The sequence below is a fragment of the Ascaphus truei genome, chromosome 19 (genome assembly GCF_040206685.1).
Source record: "Ascaphus truei isolate aAscTru1 chromosome 19, aAscTru1.hap1, whole genome shotgun sequence".
Classification (NCBI taxonomy): domain Eukaryota; kingdom Metazoa; phylum Chordata; class Amphibia; order Anura; family Ascaphidae; genus Ascaphus; species Ascaphus truei.
This window is the reverse complement of record NC_134501.1, coordinates 24,509,686-24,531,314: the sequence shown is the minus strand read 5'-3', so window position 1 is coordinate 24,531,314 and position 21,629 is coordinate 24,509,686. Positions and strand designations below refer to the sequence as shown.

Sequence of the window (21,629 nt, the reverse complement as noted above, 5' to 3'; positions counted from 1 at the left end):
CCGAACACCTGACCTGTTGGTAGCTCCTGAGAACTGGAGTTAGCCGCCCCTGCTCTACAGAAAGCCAGGACTGCGATGTTACCCAGCGAGCATTACGGATACCGGAGAAGCCCGAAAAGAAGCTCTTTGATTGGCCCGGGCCCTTGGTTCAATATGAATTCTACTGGCTACAACAGTACTTTTAAGTTTTAGCGTCTGCATGCAGAAGGAACTTCGCTGGGGGAATGTCCCCGTCCACAGATACTCCACGTTATGGAACGGTGTGGCATTCGAAAAGGGGGTTAAGAGAAGAGCAGTTGAGAGCATTAGCCGAATTCAAAGTCAGCGCTGGTGTACCTTTTGGTCTCCCTTGGCTCGCCGCTTCCCGTCTGCTGACCGCCGCATTCGTTTCCGGGGCATACACTGAGCGGATGAAATGAGAGATTGTTTCAAGGCAGCGTTATAACGCAGAATAAGACACGGCTGGTTTTTTATACGGCCTTCACAGAGCAACATATGCAGGCGCTCCCATCCAGCAAAGACGCGGGACTGTTTCCCAGTTTTGTTCAGGTCATTTGCAGAACTGGGAAACCTTCGTTTGAAGGCTGATTTGCCAGGCCCCCCCCCAAAAAAAATAACCATGGGAATATGTGCTACATTTCTCAATTCTCCCCACTTTTCGCCCACAAATAAATCAACGACCTGTTAGCTGACATTGGTGTCAAAGATACATCCTGCTGAGAAAGCTATTTGTCTTTGAATGTTAATATTTTTCCGACTTCCCCCATTTCACACATTTCTACCTGCCAGAGAGAATTTACACACTCTTTTAGCTGGGGCGTAATTGTAATTCTGCACCTATATGCACGATGGTGTGAAAAAGTACAATAAACTCAAATACTTTAGTGCAGTTTATCACTAAACCACCATTCATTAGAGGCTCATGTACTAATCCTGTCTTTTGGCCCCACAAAAGTATTTGAATATTAAAGCAAATCCTTATATTGGACAGTTTCCTCTTTGTAGCCCATTCACCTACTATAAACCATGTTTCTTCTCTTAGTAATGAGCAGCGGGGAGCTCCCACAGCGCCCGCACAACGCGGAAAAGATGCGCCACGTACATGAGAGTCCAGTTCTCATTGCTGATTGGCTAACTGTCTTCTTTGTCATGGTTTAGACGATTCGCCAACGAGCAAAATTCTCTAAAATCGCTAGTTTTGATGAATGCTGAGACTACAAATAGTTTCCACGTTGCGTTTCGCTCACAGTCTGGCGATATTTTGCTGAAAACGTACTAATTTGGAGACATTAAAAGCCCTTTGAGACCTGTCGAAAAAATTTTTTTGTGGGGAATCACATTTTTTTGTAGCAGGGAAACGCTTCAAATTTTGGACACCTTTGCCCACCGCTACTTGCGACACCTATGTCTTATCACCCAGTAATATGGCATCTGGCACACAGTTTATGTGAAGCGTGAATCCCAGAGCACTTTAGCTTTTTAGCGTCAATAAATGACATCACATATCCAAGATGGCCGCCTCCTATTAACTCTGCGTCTTGTGGCGGTGTTGAAGCAGAGTTAGGGCAGTATAGATGATGTCATGGTTATCGCAATATGATGGATCGACATCCATCTCTCTCGCTGGGCGGTTTACATTTTTTGTGTCAATTAAACCCGGCCGTTAGCTCCGGACAGATCGGCATCAAAAGCAAGAATGAAGACGAAAATGTTTCGTGTGTCAGATATTTAAGGTCTACGATTGGGAGCGTGTCTGTAGTATTTGTGACTGCCAACTGCACAGCCCATGTGTCCGAGTCATGAGGATTCACTGTTCCTATTTCTCGAGCCTCCAAACAGATGCTGTGCATACTGGCGGCAAGAGAAAGTCAATGGTTTGAGCGCACTGCGGGCTCACAGTTCCATTGTTTGTTCGTTGTTTAAAAGCTGCGGCCTTTTGTTCTCCGCGGGATTAGCCAAATGGGTTTATTTGAGGGAGAGGGGATATGGTTCCAAAAACAATACAGAAAAGTATCCCAGTTATGGGTGACATCCACGTGCTTTCAATAAAAGAACAAGAGTTTTATAGAATGGAGATCATATCCAGGCCTGGCACCAATAAAGAAAAGATGTCACCTTCAAACCCAGTGCACAGAAGTAAGTAAGTATGTATATCTTTATTTATATAGCGCCTATAGTGTACTCGGCGCTTTACAATATACACGGAATTGTAATACTAAAAGTGCAACAAACAAAGTCAGACAGGAAAGGAAATCCCTGCCCCGGGGAGCTTACAATCTAAGTGGTATGTTGGGAAAGTTACAGAGGCAGCAGGTGAGGGAATAAGTGCAGTAGATGGCAGTGCTTGGCCACCATGGTTGGTAGGAGTGACTGTGGGTGCGGGACAGTAGCCATGTGTCCCGGCTATTGGGATGCTTCATTTAGGAGGTGAGTTTTAAGGTTTGATTTGAAGGTGGGGAGAGGGTGCTTGGTGTATACGGAGTGTGATTGAGTTCCACGGGTATGGGGCACTGAGGGGAGGAGGTGCGGGGCAGTGACGGGAGGAGGTATGGGGCACTGAGGGGAGGAGGTACGGGGCACTGAGGGAAGGAGGTGCGGGGCAGTGAGGGGAGGAGGTGCGGAGCAGTGAGGGGAGGAGGTGCGGGGCATTGAGGGGAGGAGGTGCGGGGCAGTGAGGGGAGGAGGTATGGGGCACTGAGGGGAGGAGGTGCGGGGCAGTGAGGGGAGGAGGTGCGAGGCAGTGAGGGGAGGAGGTGCGGGGCACTGAGGGAAGGAGGTGCGGGGCAGTGAGGGGAGGAGGTGCGCAGCAGTGAGGGGAGGAGGTGCGGGGCATTGAGGGGAGGAGGTGCGGGGCAGTGAGGGAGGAGGTGCGGGGCAGTGAGGGAGGAGGTGCGGGGCAGTGAGGGGAGGAGGTGCAAGGCAGTGAGGGGAGGAGGTGCGGGGCAGTGAGGGGAGGAGATGCGGGGCAGTGAGGGGAGGAGGTGCGGGGCAGTGAGGGGAGGAGGTGCGGGGCAGTGAGGGGATGAGGTGCGGGGCAGTGAGGGGAGGAGGTGCGGGGCAGTGAGGGGAGGAGGTGCGGGGCAGTGAGGGAGGAGGTGCGGGGCAGTGAGGGGAGGAGGTGCGGGGCAGTGAGGGGAGGAGGTGCGGGGCAGAGAGGGAGGAGGTGCGGGGCAGTGAGGGGAGGAGGTGCGCGGCAGTGAGGGAGGAGGTATGGTACAATGTAGAGAGGACCCCATCTTATTTATTGTGGAGGAATGAAGTACAAATCCCCCCCAGGACAGGGTATTAACTGGCTAATAATGCTCCGGGTGGAGCAGATGACTACCTCAGGCCTTGAACCCACCCTCAGGGAATAAATGGCCCATTCTGCTGGAAATATTACTATTATTATTATATTCTGTGTTTGGACGGATTTAGAAGCTTTATTTCAGTGTTGGGTGGCTGAGAAATGTCACTGTGTCCTTCCGCCAATGTTTAATAAAATAGTTCCAGTAACGGACGCACGTACAATATAAGATAAATCAGGGTAAACAAGATACAGCAAAAGGTATTGTCACATTAATATATATTTATTTTATTATATTCCTCGCAAATTATTTTATTTACTTTCAACCAGGGGGTCCCCCAAACTGCTCTGTGCTCCCCAAAACTCCCACCCCGAGATATTTGTTGTTTAAATAAAGTATATATGTATGTGTATATAGTATGTGTGTATATAATCAAGAGGCAGCACTCTGTTAGAAATACTTCAAAAAAGTGTATTAGTGATAACAGTGATGCATCAAAAAACGTTATCACTAATACACTTTTTTGAAGTATTTCTAACAGAGTGCTGCTTCTTGATTACCAGACCTCGGAAAGGTAACGTATGAATATATTATCTATATGGGATATGCACTTGCAGCTTATCAGCACCTACAGGAGTGCCAACTGTTCTATCTGACTATATCTATCTATATCAATATTTTTGAAACCATTGTATGTCCCTTTGTCTAGGGGCAATCACATTGGACCTTTGGCCCATCACTCCGCCTCAGGCCAATGAGATGGCTCTCTTGGCCCGCCCGCCCCCGCACACCTCTCATTGTCCGGTGTCGTCTAACACACACACACACACACCCCCCCCCACACACACACACACCCTCTCACACACACACACCCTCTCCAACACTGGCTACCACACGATGTGCACCAGCCGCCGCCACCTCCCGCCCAGGTAAGTAACTAAACCGCCGCCTCACACCCTGCGCCTCCAGCCTCCCCTCCCCGCTCACACCCCTGTGCCTACAGCCCCAGCACTGTTTTTGACCCCCCCAGCTCCGTTTTTTACCCCCCCAGCTCTGTTTTGGACCACCCCCCCAGCTCCGTTTTTTACCCCCCCCAGCTCCGTTTTTTACCCCCCCAGCTCCGTTTTGGACCACCCCCCCAACTCCGTTTTTGACCCCCCCAGCTCAGTTTTTTACCACCCCCCAGCTCCATTTTTTACCCCCCCCAGCTCCGTTTTGGACCACCCCCCCAGCTCTGTTTTTTACCCCCCCAGCTCCGTTTTTACCCCCCAGCTCCGTTTTTTACCCCCCCCCCAACTCCGTTTTTGACCCCCCAGCTCAGTTTTTTACCACCCCCCAGCTCCGTTTTTTACCCCTCCCCCCAAGCTCCGTTTTTTACCCCCCCAGCTCCGTTTTTTACCCCCCCACCCGACACACAGTGACAGACACACTGACACACACAGAGACAGACACACAGACACACTGACACACACACACAGGGACAGACATAATGACACACACAGTGACACCCCCGCCTTGCCCCCCGCCCCTGCCTTCCCTCCCCCTCTGCCCCTGCCTCCCTCCCCTGCCTTCCCCCCTGCCCCTGCCTTCCCCCCTCCCCCTGCCCCTGCCTTCCCCCCCCCTGCCTTTCCCCCCCGCCCCTGCCTTTCCCCCCCTGCCTTCCCCCCCCTGCCCTTCCCCCCCTCCCGCCCCTGCCCTTCCCCCCCTCCCATCCCTGCCCTTCCCCCCCTCCCATCCCTGCCCTTCCCCCCCCCTCCCGCCCCTGCCTTTCCCCCCCTCCCGCCCCTGCCTTTCCCCCCCTACCGCCCCTGCCTTTCCCCCCCCCCGCCCCTGCCTTTCCCCCCCTCCCGCCCCTGCCTTCCCCCCCCTCCCGCCCCTGCCTTCCCCCCCCTCCCGCCCCTGCCTTCCCCCCCCCCTCCCGCCCCTGCCTTCCCCCCCCCTCCCGCCCCTGCCTTCCCCCCCCTCCTGCCCCTGGCTCCCCCCCCTCCTGCCCCTGCCTTCCCCGCCTCCCGCCCCTGCCTTCCCCCCCCGCCCCTGACTTCCCCCCCGCCCCTGCCTTCCCACCCCTGCCTTACCCCCCTGCCCCTGCGTTTTCCCCCCCCTCCTGCCCCTGCCTTTCACTCCCCCCTCCTGCACCTGCCTTTCACCCACCCGCCACCCGTACTCCTACCACCTCCCGCCTCTACCCCCCTCCCGCCTCTACCCCCCCTCCCGCCTCTCCCCCCCCCCACCTGCCTCTCCCCCCCGCCACCTCCCGCCTCTACCCCCCCCTCCCGCCTCTCCCCCCCGCCCGCCTCTCCCTCCCCGCCACCTCCTCCCGCCTCTGCCCTCCACCCACCCGCCGCACTCCCGCCCCTGCCTTTCACCCACTCACTGCCCACACTCCCGCCGCCCTCTCGCCTTTCACCCACCTGCCGCCCGCATTCCCGGCGCCTCCCGCCTCTGCCTTTCAGCCACCCGCCGCCTCACACCCCTGCGCCCCACAGCCGCTGCCCTCACTCAACAGACACCTGCTGCCTCTCACCCACCCGCCACACTCGACACACACCCGCCGCCTCCCACCCCTACGCACAGACATCACTGACTGGCCGCCGCCCGCACTTGCCAGACACCCGCCGCCTCACACCCTAGCGGGACTCCCACCCACAGCCAGCACTCACTACCCACCTGCCACCCGTACTGAACACCCAGCCGACGCCTCACACCTGCTAACACCCTAGCGGGGGACACACCTCACATTTTTACATCACTTATGTCACCAAAATATACATTGTACTGTGGTGTGTTTACAATAAACCATTTTTAAACAACATCGTATTACATCTTATTCCATCTTTCTTTTCAACATTACTATCCAACCTTTCCACCAAATAGTCATCCTACAGTTACCCTATTTATAAATAATACTACCTATTACGGATTTACATCCCGGGCAACGCCGGGTATATCAGCTAGTATATGTATATATGTATATGTATATGTATATGTATATGTATATGTATATGTATATGTATATGTATATGTATATGTATATGTATATGTATATGTATATGTATATGTATATGTATATGTATATGTATATGTATATGTATATGTATATGTATATATACTGAGTTACGTTATGGTGAGTAAAAAAAGTGACAAAAACCCTCCACAGGAAAGCAAATATGCAAATATAGCTGTATGCTCATCTGCATGTCTTAGGCAGGTCTGCAACCCCGCCTTTCCCCATTATCACCCAGCATACAGCACTTCCACTGCAGCAAGGGATTCTGGGAAATGACATGCAAATGAGCACACAGTGTCACTTTTTGCCTCAATAACCATTTTTAACATGGTTCCCTATAGGCTTAAGCTTGCTGCATTGTCACAGCTTTGAGCACAGCCAGGGTTAAGGTGCATACCCAGAAAACCACCCACAGACAGCTGTTTCGACCTTGATGGGTCTCATCAGTGTGGTGTTGATTTTACTGGGAATGCATGAGAGGCTATGGGATAGGCTAAACCATAATACTGAGTTACGTTATGGTGAGCCTATAGGGAACCATGTTAAAAATGGTTATTGAGGCAAAAAGTGACACTGTGTGCTCATTTGCATGTCATTTCCCAGAATCCCTTGCTGCAGTGGAAGTGCTGTATGCTGGGTGATAATGGGGAAAGGCGGGGTTGCAGGCCTGCCTAAGACATGCAGATGAGCATACAGCTATATTTGCATATTTGCTTTCCTGTGGAGGGTTTGTGTCACTTTTTTTACTCACCTTAACGTAACTCAGTATTATGGTTTAGCCTATCCCATAGCCTCTCTTGCATTCCCAGTAAAATCAACCCCACACTGATGAGACCCATCAAGGTCGAAACAGCTGTCTGTGGGTGGTTTTCTGGGTATGCACCTTAACCCTGGCTGTGCTCAAAGCTGTGACCATGCAGCAAGCTTAAGCCTATAGGGAACCATGTTAAAAATGGTTATTGAGGCAAAAAGTGACACTGTGTGCTCATTTGCATGTCATTTCCCAGAATCCCTTGCTGCAGTGGAAGTGCTGTATGCTGGGTGATAATGGGGAAAGGCGGGGTTGCAGACCTGCCTAAGACATGCAGATGAGCATACAGCTATATTTGCATATATATATATATATATATATATATATATATATATATATATATATATATGTAATGGGTTTTCTGGCCTAGCCGGACCCACCCAATCTCACAATCTCACATTGGCCCCTGTGGTCTAACCAGTCCCCATTACAGTGTAGTGTCTGGTGGTGCACCTGTTGGCAACAGGACTCCTGAGTCTCCCGCATGATGTTGTGTGGGGATTGCCAACCCAGACAGGCAGCTGAGGTAGTGTGCTTGAGTCCTACCTATATCCAGTGCAGCGCCTCCACCTCATCAGGATCCCAGCGTCCGCTTGTGGATAGTCCTGGTGAGGAACTCCTCTGTGGTGCACTCCTCTGTGTAATCACTCCACACTTACACACGAGGTTATGATTGAACAAGATTATCTTTATTGCAGTGAGGTGGGCCAGCTGCCCGTCACAGCGGTTGTACTCAGATGCTCATGCTCACTGCACTTCCCTTTGAAAGGTGTCTTTTTCCCAAATTGGTGGATTCCCTATCTCCCCTTAGGGAGATATTCCCTGTGCCAGGTCCCTGGTCACAGTCTTATGAGCTGTCTCCTTCCAAGTCTGTACTCAGACTTGCTCCTTGCTTCATCATCTACTACCAACTCCTCCAACACTCAGCAACAACTTCTGAACCACTAACTTTTCAGCAGTGCTGTGCCTTATGTCTCCTCTGGGGGCTGGCACAACTCTGACATCACTAATCATGGATTCAGAGCATGTGACCACTCCCATCCATACATAGGGCACCTCACCAGGGTGTGAGGGCAAACCTCCATAATTACTGCTGGCATGCCCATAACTTACCAGGCCTTACTGTCAGCAGGAGAGATGTCTGTAGTCCATTTTACAGCATGGCTACATATATATATATATATATATATATATATATATATATATATATATATATATACAGTATATGGCCATCTGCGTCATCACGTAGCCTTGATCACAACGCTGAGTCATGCACGAGGACTCCTGAAAAACAGCTGATAGCAAAGGATCCCTTTGTCAGACGGACGGACGCCAGGCGCTCTGTGAGTTATTAGCGCTCACAATGGACTCTTGAGGGGACTTATCTGTTCCTGTCTGGAGGTGGGCACAGGGTGGCATAGGTCGGTTCGGATCTCAGCTGCAAACACTCACTGCATCTATATCGACTGATGGTGGATGATCCAGCCGGTTGCCGGTACTGGGCTCTATTTCAATGCTTGTTTTAATCTTTTATCTTGTGTAACCCTGTTTCCCCCCCTTAAATCAGTTCCAGTAAGAACCAGTCCCCTTTCCCCGATTGGACAGCAGGCCTGATTGCACTACCTTCTCTGACTCACAGAGCTGCAAGTGTGGGGAAAACCCATGATTACTCCTGGCAACCCTGCCCTAACCAGGGATTGCTGGCAGGAGGACAGAATAATAGCTCAAAAACCTACCAGGGCTACACTTGCAAGTGAGCTCTTGTCCCCCCTTCCCTTTATCAAAATGCGTGTTTTATGGTAATGCACTAGGGTGTGTGCACACTCGGGGGGGGGGGGGGGGGGGGGGGGTGTGTGTGTGTGTGTGTGTGTGTGTGTGTGTGTGTGTGTGTGTGTGTGTGTGTGTGTGTGTGTGTGTGTGTGTGTGTGTGTGTGTGTGTGTGTGTGTGTGTGTGTGTGTGTGTGTGTGTAGGACCTGCCTGTATGTTACATTCATGAATTCAAATACAAGTAACATTTGATTGTCCCTCTTTCTGCAAAGATATGTTTGCCAAATTGTAGTTACATTTCCTTATCTCCAATGTAGCTGCAGGTGAGCTGTGATTCTCAGTACGTCCACACAATTACTGCTGATAAATTATACAGCATGAGAGACTTTTCATTAATGCATTTATTTGCCTATTAGCTCCTAATTCAAGCGCCTCCCAATGTATTTCTTTCTGAAAGATATTACAGCCCAAAGCTCCATACATTTCCATCTCTGCTCATTAGGGGACAATATTACTATGCATGGAACATCCAGTGCGGGAATGCTAACATAGCCTGAGAATCTTCCATCTGGAGGGCTCAACTCCAGCCCCCCCCCCCCCCAACAGGTCTTCAGGATATTCCTGCTTCAGCACAGGTGGCCCAATTGACAAAAATAAGTCACCATTATGCTTTAGAACAGGGGTGCTCAACTCCAGTCCTCAAGACCCCCCAACAGGTCAGGTTTTCAGGATATCCCAGCTTCAGCAAAGGTGGCTCAATCAGAGGCTCAGTCCAAGACTGAGCCGCTGATTGAGCCTCTGATTGAGCCACCTGTGCTGAAGCCGGGACTGATTGAACTGTCTGTGCTGAAGCAGGGACTGATTGAGCTACCTGTGCTGAAGCAGGGGCTGATTGAGCCACCTTTGCTGAAGCAGGGATATCCTGAAACCTGACCTGTTGGGAGGGGCTTGAGGATAGGTATTGAGCACCCCTGATGTAATATATGCTAAGCATAGTAGTCCTGGGGGTTGATTCTATATCCACAGAAGTGTCAATTTGGGACGTTTGAGACCAAAATTCCCCAATGATTTAAGTGAGAAATGTTGTCCTCAAACAGCCTGAGCTGCAAAGAGGATTTTCAAGCAAAAACAGCCCACGTGGCTGCTTCGGACTATATATACATGCCACGTGGCTGCTTCGGACTATATATACATGCCACGTGGCTGCTTCCGACTATATATACATGCCACGTGACCAATTGGGACTATATATACATGTCAACGATTGAGCTTCTGATTGAGCCATCTGTGCTGAAGCTGGGAAATCCTTAAAACCTGACCTGTTGGGAGGTCTTGAGGACTGGAGTTGAGCCCCCTGCCTTAGGGCAGCGTAGGTGTACAAGTACTGCGAGCTGTGTATGCAGTGTACACGGAGCACTGGCTAAGATACGGGTGGAACCGTCCAAAATGCATTCACAACATTTTTAAGCGTTCCACACCCCCTTCCCCTCCCCCCCAAGTCCCCAAGTTTGATCCTTTTGAGAAATGTTTCAAAGGGATAATAATTAGTAAGCTTTCTGTGAAAAAACGCTTGTCCGCGAGCGAAACACAGTGTGCGCCATATTTACAGTCTCAGCATTACGCGGATCTAGACATTTGAGAGGATTTCGTTACACAGTTACATAGTTACATAGTTACACAGCTACAAAGTTACACAGATACATGGTTACACAGTTACATAGTTACACACACTTACATAGTTACACAGCTACATAGTTACACAGCTACAAAGTTACACAGTTACATAGTAACATAGTAAAACAGCTACATAGTTACACCGTTAGATAGTTACATAGTAACTCAGTTAAACAGCTACATAGCTACATAGTTACATAGTTACATAGTTACACAGCTACATACTTACACAATTACATAGAAAAAAAACACATGTCCATCACGTTCAGTTTATGCTAACATTTAGACGACACATCCCTTATTCTAACACGTTTCATTGCCCTCTCTGTCCTTTCTTACTGCGCTCCCAGATAGACACGGGCAAAGCTGTCAAAATCCGTCTCGCAGAATTTCCCCCGAGCTTTCCATTCAAAGTGCGTTCGGCGGTGTAAAATCCGGCGACGGCGGCGGTGTAAAATCCGGCGACGGCTTGTTCCAGTTTCAATCCGTGCGGATTAATCCCAGCGCGCCATGGGACACTCTCCGCTGGTGGATCGCTGACTCCGCGGATTAATCCCAGCGCGCCATGGGACGCTCTCCGCTGGTGGATCGCTGTTATTCGCGGATTAATCCCAGCCCGCCATGGGACACTCTCCGCTGGTGGATCGCTGACTCCGCGGATTAATCCCAGCGCGCCATGGGACACTCTCCGCTGGTGGATCGCTGACTCCGCGGATTAATCCCAGCCCGCCATGGGACACTCTCCGCTGGTGGATCGCTGACTCCGCGGATTAATCCCAGCGCGCCATGGGACACTCTCTGCTGGTGGATCGCTGTTATTCGCGGATTAATCCCAGCGCGCCATGGGACACCCTGCGCTGGTGGATCGCTGTTATTCGCGGATTAATCCCAGCGCGCCATGGGACACACTGCGCTGGTGGATCGCTGAATCCGCGGTTTAATCCCAGCGCGCCATGGGACACTCTCCGCTGGTGGATCGCTGACTCTGCGGAATAATCCCAGACCGCCATGGGACACTCTCCGCTGGTGGATCGCTGACTCCGCGGATTAATCCCAGCGCGCCATGGGACACTCTCCGCTGGTGGATCGCTGACTCCGCGGATTAATCCCAGCGCGCCATGGGACACTCTCCACTGGTGGATCGCTGACTCCGCGGATTAATCCCAGCGCGCCATGGGACACTCTCTGCTGGTGGATCGCTGTTATTCGCGGATTAATCCCAGCCCGCCATGGGACACACTGCGCTGGTGGATCGCTGAATCCGCGGTTTAATCCCAGCGCGCCATGGGACACTCTCCGCTGGTGGATCGCTGAATCCGCGGATTAATCCCAGCGCGCCATGGGACACTCTCCGCTGGTGGATCGCTGAATCTGCGGATTAATCCCAGCGCGCCATGGGACACTCTCCGCTGGTGGATCGCTGAATCTGCGGATTAATCCCAGCGCGCCATGGGACACTCTCCGCTGGTGGATCGCTGAATCTGCGGATTAATCCCAGCGCGCCATGGGACACTCTCCGCTGGTGGATCGCTGAATCTGCGGATTAATCCCAGCACGCCATGGGACACTCTCCGCTGGTGGATCGCTGACTCCGCGGATTAATCCCAGCGCGCCATGGGACACTCTCCGCTGGTGGATCGCTGACTCCGCGGATTAATCCCAGCGCGCCATGGGACACTCTCCGCTGGTGGATCGCTGACTCCGCGGATTAATCCCAGCGCGCCATGGGACACTCTCCGCTGGTGGATCGCTGAATCCGTGGATTAATCCCAGCGCGCCATGGGACACACTGCGCTGGTGGATCGCTGAATCCGCGAATTAATCCCAGCGCGCCATGGGACACTCTCCGCTGGTGGATCGCTGAATCCGTGGATTAATCCCAGCGCGCCATGGGACACTCTCCGCTGGTGGATCGCTGTTATTCGCGGATTAATCCCAGCCCGCCATGGGACACTCTCCGCTGGTGGATCTCTGACTCCGCGGATTAATCCCAGCGCGCCATGGGACACTCTCCGCTGGTGGATCTCTGACTCCGCGGATTAATCCCAGCCCGCCATGGGACACTCTCCGCTGGTGGATCGCTGAATCTGCGGATTAATCCCAGCGCGCCATGGGACACTCTCCGCTGGTGGATCGCTGAATCTGCGGATTAATCCCAGCGCGCCATGGGACACTCTCCGCTGGTGGATCGCTGAATCTGCGGATTAATCCCAGCGCGCCATGGGACACTCTCCGCTGGTGGATCGCTGAATCTGCGGATTAATCCCAGCACGCCATGGGACACTCTCCGCTGGTGGATCGCTGACTCCGCGGATTAATCCCAGCGCGCCATGGGACACTCTCCGCTGGTGGATCGCTGACTCCGCGGATTAATCCCAGCGCGCCATGGGACACTCTCCGCTGGTGGATCGCTGACTCCGCGGATTAATCCCAGCGCGCCATGGGACACTCTCCGCTGGTGGATCGCTGAATCCGTGGATTAATCCCAGCGCGCCATGGGACACACTGCGCTGGTGGATCGCTGAATCCGCGAATTAATCCCAGCGCGCCATGGGACACTCTCCGCTGGTGGATCGCTGAATCCGTGGATTAATCCCAGCGCGCCATGGGACACTCTCCGCTGGTGGATCGCTGTTATTCGCGGATTAATCCCAGCCCGCCATGGGACACTCTCCGCTGGTGGATCTCTGACTCCGCGGATTAATCCCAGCGCGCCATGGGACACTCTCCGCTGGTGGATCTCTGACTCCGCGGATTAATCCCAGCCCGCCATGGGACACTCTCCGCTGGTGGATCGCTGTTATTCGCGGATTAATCCCAGCCCGCCATGGGACACACTGCGCTGGTGGATCTCTGACTCCGCGGATTAATCCCAGCCCGCCATGGGACACTCTCCGCTGGTGGATCGCTGTTATTCGCGGATTAATCCCAGCCCGCCATGGGACACTCTCCGCTGGTGGATCGCTGAATCCGCGGATTAATCCCAGCGCGCCATGGGACACACTGCGCTGGTGGATCGCTGAATCCGCGGATTGGATGGTCGGTGATTTTAAAAAAAATCTGGAAAAGACAAAATCGACCCTTTTTGATTCGCGGAAATTCACGGACAGAAGGAACCGGCCGATCCGCATCAGATCCAAATCGGCTCCCGAAAAATGTAACCATCGCTACTCCAGGAATGGCTTTAACCCTTCGCGTGCCGGGAGGGCGGGGGTGAGTCGTGGTGCCCAGGCTCCCCTTCCGGCTCTGAACAGCGGTCGCGTGACCGTGGCAGCCATTTTGAAGGAAACCGAAGAAGAGGAATCCTCCGTTTCCTCACTGGTTAGAGGGCGTCCTACTCCTCACGGGAACGCAGGACACTATCCGACCCGAGGGGGCAGGGGTGAACTAAGCCCTTTGAGGATAACGTAATCACTACCCCCCAGAGTGACAGTCCCCATGCCAAAGTCACTACGTCCTGGGACATTCATAGGCTCAAATAAAGGAGGGGGCGTCACAAACACAAGGCCTAATGCTGCAAGGGAGAAATATAACCTGTACGGGGTCTGTCCAGCTCCGGGTTTTCTTGTAGGAATGTTTTAAGAAAGTGCAGCAATGCGATTTCCCCTCACATGTATGTGAAGGATAATACTCGCCGCTGTCAGCTGCGTTTTAAGGAATAACTTCGGAGCCGTCCAAGCGTAAAAAGGCAGTGGCCACCAGCCTTCAGCCGGCTGCGAGTTTGACATTACACAGCAGAGGCAAGAATTAAATTAGAGTGAGAGGTTAGAAGTCTGACAGCAACCTGATCTGTATCCACTAATTATAAAGTCTCACTCTCACCAAGCTGACACCAATGTTAGGCCAAATTAAATGTTGGCTAATTAGCCATCATACACAGGACTTCAAAGCAGAAATGTCTGCACGTTATTTAGCATCGTTAGTGAAAAGTAAAAACACACAGGCCCAGCCATCTCGGCTAAGTGCTCTGTCACATTTTAACGTCTGTCCTTTTTGTGGCCTGCTGAAGTCGGCCGGTGGGAGGCAGCGAGGAAGGGCTTCGCGCACACGGATTCCCGAATTCAACGCCAGCGTCCGCGAGCTGGCAGGGAGTCATTAGGAAAGGGGGCTCGTCTGACAAGCCGGGAACGCTAACAGCGAACGCAGGCCGGGAACAATGTGACCCTCCTGGCCCGCCCCCTTTTTGGCCCCTCGCTGCAAAATCCGAAGCCGGTATTAACTTACGTAAACGTATCTGCGGTTCTAAGCATTACGAATGCCAGGGGGGTGTTCAGTGGCTGAGTGTGTTTAGTGAACTCTCGCCCCGGGCCACCATAGGCTCGACCACAGGGGTGTGCAACTCCATTCCTCAAGGGCCACCAGCAGGTCAGGTTTTCAGGATATCCCTGCTTCAGCACAGGTGGCTCAATCAGTTGGTCAGTTGTTGACTGGCCAACTCCAGTCCTCAAGGGTCACTCACAGATCAGGGGTTACAGATATCCCTGCTTCAGCCGAGGTGGCTCAATCAGTGGCTCAGACTGAGCCACTGATTGAGCCACCTCTGCTGAAGCAGGGATATCTTAACCCCTGGCCTGCTGGTGGCCCTTGAGGAATGGAGTTGCCCACCCCTGTTCTACCATGTCCAACAGAACAGTTCAGCTCTTCCTCCCTACTTCAGGATCTATCCCAGACCTTATTGAACTTGGCAATGTGTAGTACAGTTGCAATCAAGAGAAAGCACTTAGGTGTTGAACAGCTTATTTGCTATGTCCCAAGTTAGCCCCCCCCCACCCCCAATTTATGAATAGTTGAAAAGCTTTGGAAAGGAAAGCCTCACCGAGAGGAACAGCGTTCGGGGGGGTTACAGCCGATTCCCAAACCTGCAACTTATTTTCCCTGGAAGAGCTTGGCAAAACCGCCATGTTTCCTATCTCCAGTTTATCATTACCAACATTCTCCATTTTGTTTACCCGTTTTATTCGCCAACAAATGGTTTTGGGTGTCTTAACGGCAAACAACTGTGAGCTTAGCAAACCTGCTTTACCTCTCTGCGTCAGGCACTGAGATTAGAAGGCAAGCTCTTTGGGCAAGAATGCATGGGGGGGCCTGTTGAGTACATTGCTGGGGTGGAAAAAATCAGGACACGGTCGCCCGAAATAGAGTTGTTTTTTTCTGACAAGGTAAGAAGCAAGACCCTCCGCGTCTTCTACGCAGTGTACTGCGTACAGTGCGAGCGGTTTTACGAAGCAATCATTATTATTGTAGAAGACAGTCTGTTTAGGTTTTTTTTTTTCGCTTTGCAATCTCAGCAGACCAGCTACCCCTCGGGTCAGCGCCGCCGAACAAAGCTTAGGGATGATTGGCCCACGCTTTCATTGTGACTGTAATTATATAACCCCCCCCCCCCCCCCGCCGCCCCCCTCCCAAAAAAAAAAATACAAGATTCTGTTCTCCCTTTCCCAGCAAATTAGCAGAAAGATAATGTTGACAGCACGTTCCCCCGGGCCTGGTAAGGGCCTGTGATGAACAAAATATTTTAGTCTACTTGAAAGGCGAGTGCCCTGATTGCTTGTAATCACACAAACGACAGAAATGTGGAAATGCCTGAGTTTAACCCGTTGGAAAACGCACTCGCTTGTACGCTGCGAAACGCCGTTCAGTCGCTGTGTTGGGGGGGCGGAGAAAGGCACGTGGGTGCGTTGGAAAACCTTTGTGGGGGGAGTCACCAAACATTGGGGGTTCTTCGTAGAGGGAAAATAAGTTTTCCCTTCTTCATATACACCTTTAAAAAGTGCTCTGTGCCATGATTTCATCCATGGCAGGGGTGGGGCAGCTGCGGTCCTCAAGGGCCACCAACAGGTCAGGTTTTAAGGGTATCCCTGCTTCAGCACAGGTGGCTCAATCAGTCTCTGCTTCAGCACAGGTGGCTCAGTCTTTGACTATTAGATAATACTGTCTGCATTTTTTTAAACTCCTAATGCCTTTTTTAATGATTTTTTTTTAATGTACTGATCATCCTTTGGTTGCTACAGCAACTGGTTAGAAAGTCATATCCACTTCCTCTTTTGAAACAGGCTGACGCACACCGTTTGGAGCTCTGCCCTTTGGCCACAAGGTATCACAAACAGATCGGTTGCTGTGTTGCAAACAGCAGACTGTTTACTACTCTGAAAGTTGTAACAATAATGTGTTATACTTAGTAATATAGTGATACATTGAAGCTGCAGCATCTTACAGACTGCAGCACAAAGTTAGAAGGCGGCCATTTCCTTAGGCACACAATCTAGATTTTTACAGCTGTATAAGAAGAGCACCAAACGATTGCCAGCTTAGGTAAGGATGTTGAATTATACATCGTCACAGGCTTTACATATACAAATAAGAAGAAATAAAAGATTTTTCTTCCCTGCTGCAGTAAAAACCGATTTCGCACAATATCTAACCCGGGGGAACGAAATTCACATTTATCCCAGAATAAAAAGACAAATCCAGTTGAGAGCAACTCCATGCTGAATCTGGTACTCTGTTTTTTTTTTGCAGCCAAATAATTTTGAGAAATAATATCCACTATTGTAAGTCTTCTCTCTTTAGCTCTTCTTTGCCTTTCTTCGGGGGTTGCCAACGGGTTAAAAAGCGGACGCCATTTTGTTTCTCCAGTGTTTTGATCATTAAAATACACCCGAGTCCGAAATCAGCTTCAACACATCTGTTTCCACTGAGCGACTTCGGGGAAAAACAGAATATCTCCAAATATGCTTTAAATAATCAGGGAGGGGAAAGTTCACAAGGTTAGAGATTATCGCGAGATACTTTGTAATGCCACTCTAAAATTGCCCGTGCAACAGGGCACAGGGTAAAAAGGCCAGCGGATTAATCTGGGTCGCCTTTAATGTATAATGACACCGGATCAATATTAACTTGACACTGTTTCTATTAGGTGTTTAGAAGAAAAACGTAATTTAACCAAGATGCCGGTGGCTCTTCAGAAAGATGATGTGTGTGAACCAAGCGCCTTCCACATGTGACACCCTTCAGATTAACAACTATTTTTAATGGGCCCAAAACCCCCCAATATCTTTTCCCCTCTAACAGTGATAGCGGAAGAATTCCACAGCGAGGAATGGTTAAAAAAATTTTAAAAAAACATGAAAATGGAAGGCAATCAGTGATTTCTTTTTTTTTTAAATCGCTTTGATTGTCTAAAGGGAGTGGAGTTTTAAACCTCAGTGACAAACCGTGGCCTGTGCTTTAATTCATTTCTAAGTGAAACCACTTGTGCCTATCTCCCTTCTAAATCTGACTTTCTCCCCCCCCCCCGCCCCCCCCCCCCCGCAAGAAGGCGAATATAGTCAAATCTCCTTTATTACTTCTTATTAGAGGGTAACCTAATACCTTTTGACAAGCTGAGCCGTTGTAACAGGCGGATGTTAATGCCTTCACCACATGCCTTGTTTAGAATTAAAACAGCCATGAGAACAAACTGTGTTGCTGTGTTTTAAGCTCTCACACTTCGCCCGCACCAAATACCTCTAACGCAGTTAATTTAAGGCCTAAACTCCCTTGGGCTTCCAACCATCTCCGACGCCAACTCATTACCAGCAATATCCTACTTTTCATGTTGTATCACTGAGAGCGCTCACGCTTAAAATGTAATTAAACTTAAAACAAACATCTTCTCCCCCCCCCCCCCCCACCCTTCAACCATGAGCAACATCCACACTTTTTTTTTCCCCCTCCTCAACTGACAAAGTCGTGAACTTCCAGAGGGCAATCTAAGAGGGGTGATGGGGGGGGGGGGCGGCGTATTTCAAGCACTTACGGCCAGTATGTTACCGAAATGTTCATCCTGTTTGCAATTAGAAAACTAAATAGTTGAGGTAATGTGCGCCCGCTGGGAATACGAAGTGCAGATCTTTTTACAAACGAGTAATGCGGTAAGACTATCTGTCCAATGGGGTGTCTTATTGGTATACCCCAGGCCTCGGCTTGTCACAGCTGTCGTTTAACCACTTGCATTAAACACTGCAGCGCTTTCATTACGAAAATAGAAGTTGGTCTCCTACGAGCAGTTACATTACTAATGCTAAATATTTAATTCCCCCGGGCGCTAATTATGGTAGAGCGCTGGCAACACGGATTCCGCTCCTTAATAACAACTGTAAAAGCAATTTGAGCATTTTTTCAATTAATTAGATACACAGGATACCAGTAACCCTTTTGTCATGCTAACCTACAGGACCTCGGGTAATTTGCGTGGAGGAGAATGAAGTGCCGTGTTCATCGGTTAAAGTGTAGCGTGTTGACCTGGGAAGATGGGGGTTTTTTTGGCTTGTAGGACATCACTTTAACGGCGTTGTAGACGGAACTGTCGAGGAGGAGGAGGAGGGGACCTGCCTTTGTAGTGGAAGAACAAGCTTCGGTCCCTGGTGGCATTAATTAATACCGGGCGTCTTTCACGTAGAAATCGGGTAATCATTCGGAACGAGGATCCATCACAATATGAGCGTGGCTCTAAACGTGGCCATTCCAAGTTCCTTTGATTCCTATTTAATAATAAACAACAACAACTTTATTTCATATCACGTCTTTATCCCAATATACACAGCACATGGGATTGTTATAGACACTGTCCCTACCCTGCAGAGCGTGGGCTGCGACATACAGACAAACGCCGTGGTGGCGCTAAACCACATTTTGAAAGCACATCAACTGTCTCCCACTTTACAGTAGCAAGCGGGGGGACAGCTGAATGTGGTATAGCCACTTATCACGTATGTATGAAACTTGATTTTTGCGCCGCGCGGTGTCGCTACGGGCGACACCACGGGCGTTTTTCTGTATCATCGCAGCCTTACAATCTATGTTTTTGGTGCCTGAGGCACAGGGAGATAAAGTGACTTGCCCAAAGTCACAAGGAGCCGACACCGGGAATTGAACCCGGTTCCCTTTACAGATCTATGTAAATATAGAAATGATTGCTGAGAGGAGGAATGGCCGAGTGGTAACTCACTTGTCTGGGTCCCAAACACGGACTGTCACTCATTTGTGCCAGACACACTAATCTCCGTTAGCCTATTCAACCTAACGGAGCCTCACAGCGCCTCTCCTCTATCCTAATCCAGTGTTACTCCTTGAAATGACGCGTCGTTACATTTTTCCGCCCATTAGTTAATGATATGCAAAGGAAGCATTCCCCCTAATACCGGATATGGACTGAGACCGTTCTGGGTAACACAGGGATTTAACCTGACGTGATGACGCTCATACGTGTAGGGGGCGACCAGACACGGAAATATGTGTTTTGTAGGAGAGACATTTGGATATGCAAAGTATATTTAAATGCGTTACATGACAATGTATCCCAGGTCGGTTCCTTTTTGTGCACAGGTTTCTCTCCCCGTGTTGTATAAGGTGTGTTTGGGGGGGGGGGATATATATAGCACTTTCTCCGAAAGAAGGAATGGAGCCCAGAATAAGTAATGAAAAGGAACATGGCACACAGCGGATCAGCTCTAACCGCTCATCGGCGCTAATATTCCTCAGCAATCTGCCTGGAAGTGGCAGTTCCCAAACAGGCACAAGGTACTGGGTCCCGTAAGAAAGACCCGTCAGGATTCCCGTAGGGGCCCAGAGTAATCGGATTCATACCAATGATGGTTCCGAAGCAACAAGGGATCCGGGTCCCACACTTACTCAGAGCAACTAAGTCCAAGTACCTCCATCGGAGAGTAAGATTGGGCACTGATGGAAGATCTGTGTTCATGTGTCTCTTATAAAATACAGTACCACGTTATTAATATGTGTATGTGGGGCCCTGTCCACGGGGACACGGATATATTACAGTTTTACTACAGAAGCTCCTGGCGCCCATTATTCTACAACCTGCTGCCTCATCGCCCAGCCACCTGAATCCAGCCCCCGAGTCACGGTATCCCATGCGGGGTAGCCATATATAGCACCCCAATGTAATCTCCCTAGACGCCGGGCAAGGAAGGGTTACATAAGCTTTTCAAAAGTTTGGAGAAACCAATCTCAATATAGAATCGCACATCTCTACTCAGGAAGAGTTAGACCGTCAGCTCCTCAGCCAAGAATTATTCTTCAGAACTGTAGGCACAGCATAACCTGCAGGGACAGATCCACATACTGTTAATGTTAGAAATAGCCCAGCCCGCTCTGTACGGGGAAGGTTCTGTTTCGGATAATACCGAACATTTTTTCCCCCGTGACTTGTAAATCTGTCCTGGAAATTCTGTTAAAACTTCCTCTATCCCGGCAACTTTCGGTCTCCATGTTATTCTGCCCTCGATTAAACACGATCCCCAAATTATTAGGCCTTTGGGCTTAAATTTGAAAAGCTGATAACGCCTCCAATACAAAAGGGAACGAATATATTTGAAAAGATGAAATGAATGCCACCATAGAGAAGCCTGCAATCTAAAGTTAGCTGCACCAGAGAATTGTACCAGGGATGAACAGGACCTGTGCTCATCCAGCTCTTGGCTCCTCCAGTGGCCAACTGGGGCATCTAGAAGTTAGACATCCGAAGGCACAATAGAAACAGGAGACCCATCTCAGAGCTGTGCTGCGGCCCACAGATTCCCACTTCTGGGCTCTCTCTGTAGGTGTGTTGCAGTCCGTGATTTATGTTTATGGACCGATATTAAAGTTCTTCACAGATGTAGACGTATGCACAAAATTTGGGCAGCTCAAATGATGTACTCTGGTTACAATGCAGGGCTCTGTGCAGTTGATAAACCCTCGCTAAGAAACTCACGCACGATATTCTTTGGGTCTCCACTCGCCTCCTTCTAGGCTGTGAGCTTCTTGGGACAGAGACATTCTTGCTGTTGTCTGAGTTTGTCTAGACATATATGCACACTTTAGTTATACAATCTTACTGTCCTGCATCTTGCCTTGTACTGCGCCGCAGAATATGTTGGAGACATACAAGCAAACGCTAATAAATAATTGTGTGTATGTGTGAGTGTATGTGTGTATGTGTGTGTGGGGGTATATGGGTGTGGGTATGTGTGTGTGTGTGTATATATGTGTGTGTGCATGTGTGTGTGTATGTGTGTATGTGTGTGTGTGGGTATATGG

At 50.3% G+C, this 21,629-nt stretch overlaps 1 protein-coding gene across 3 annotated transcripts in view; it reads right to left on the bottom strand.

The window, feature by feature from the left end:
• The window catches only part of LOC142470069 (uncharacterized), a 55,821-nt gene that overhangs the window by 8,658 nt on the left and 25,534 nt on the right, over nt 1-21,629 (bottom strand). For all 3 annotated transcript variants that reach the window (XM_075576983.1, XM_075576984.1, XM_075576985.1), the window contains exon 3: nt 337-402. The gene's annotated coding sequence lies outside the window, so the exon portion shown is untranslated. The remainder of the gene's footprint in view (nt 1-336; nt 403-21,629) is intronic.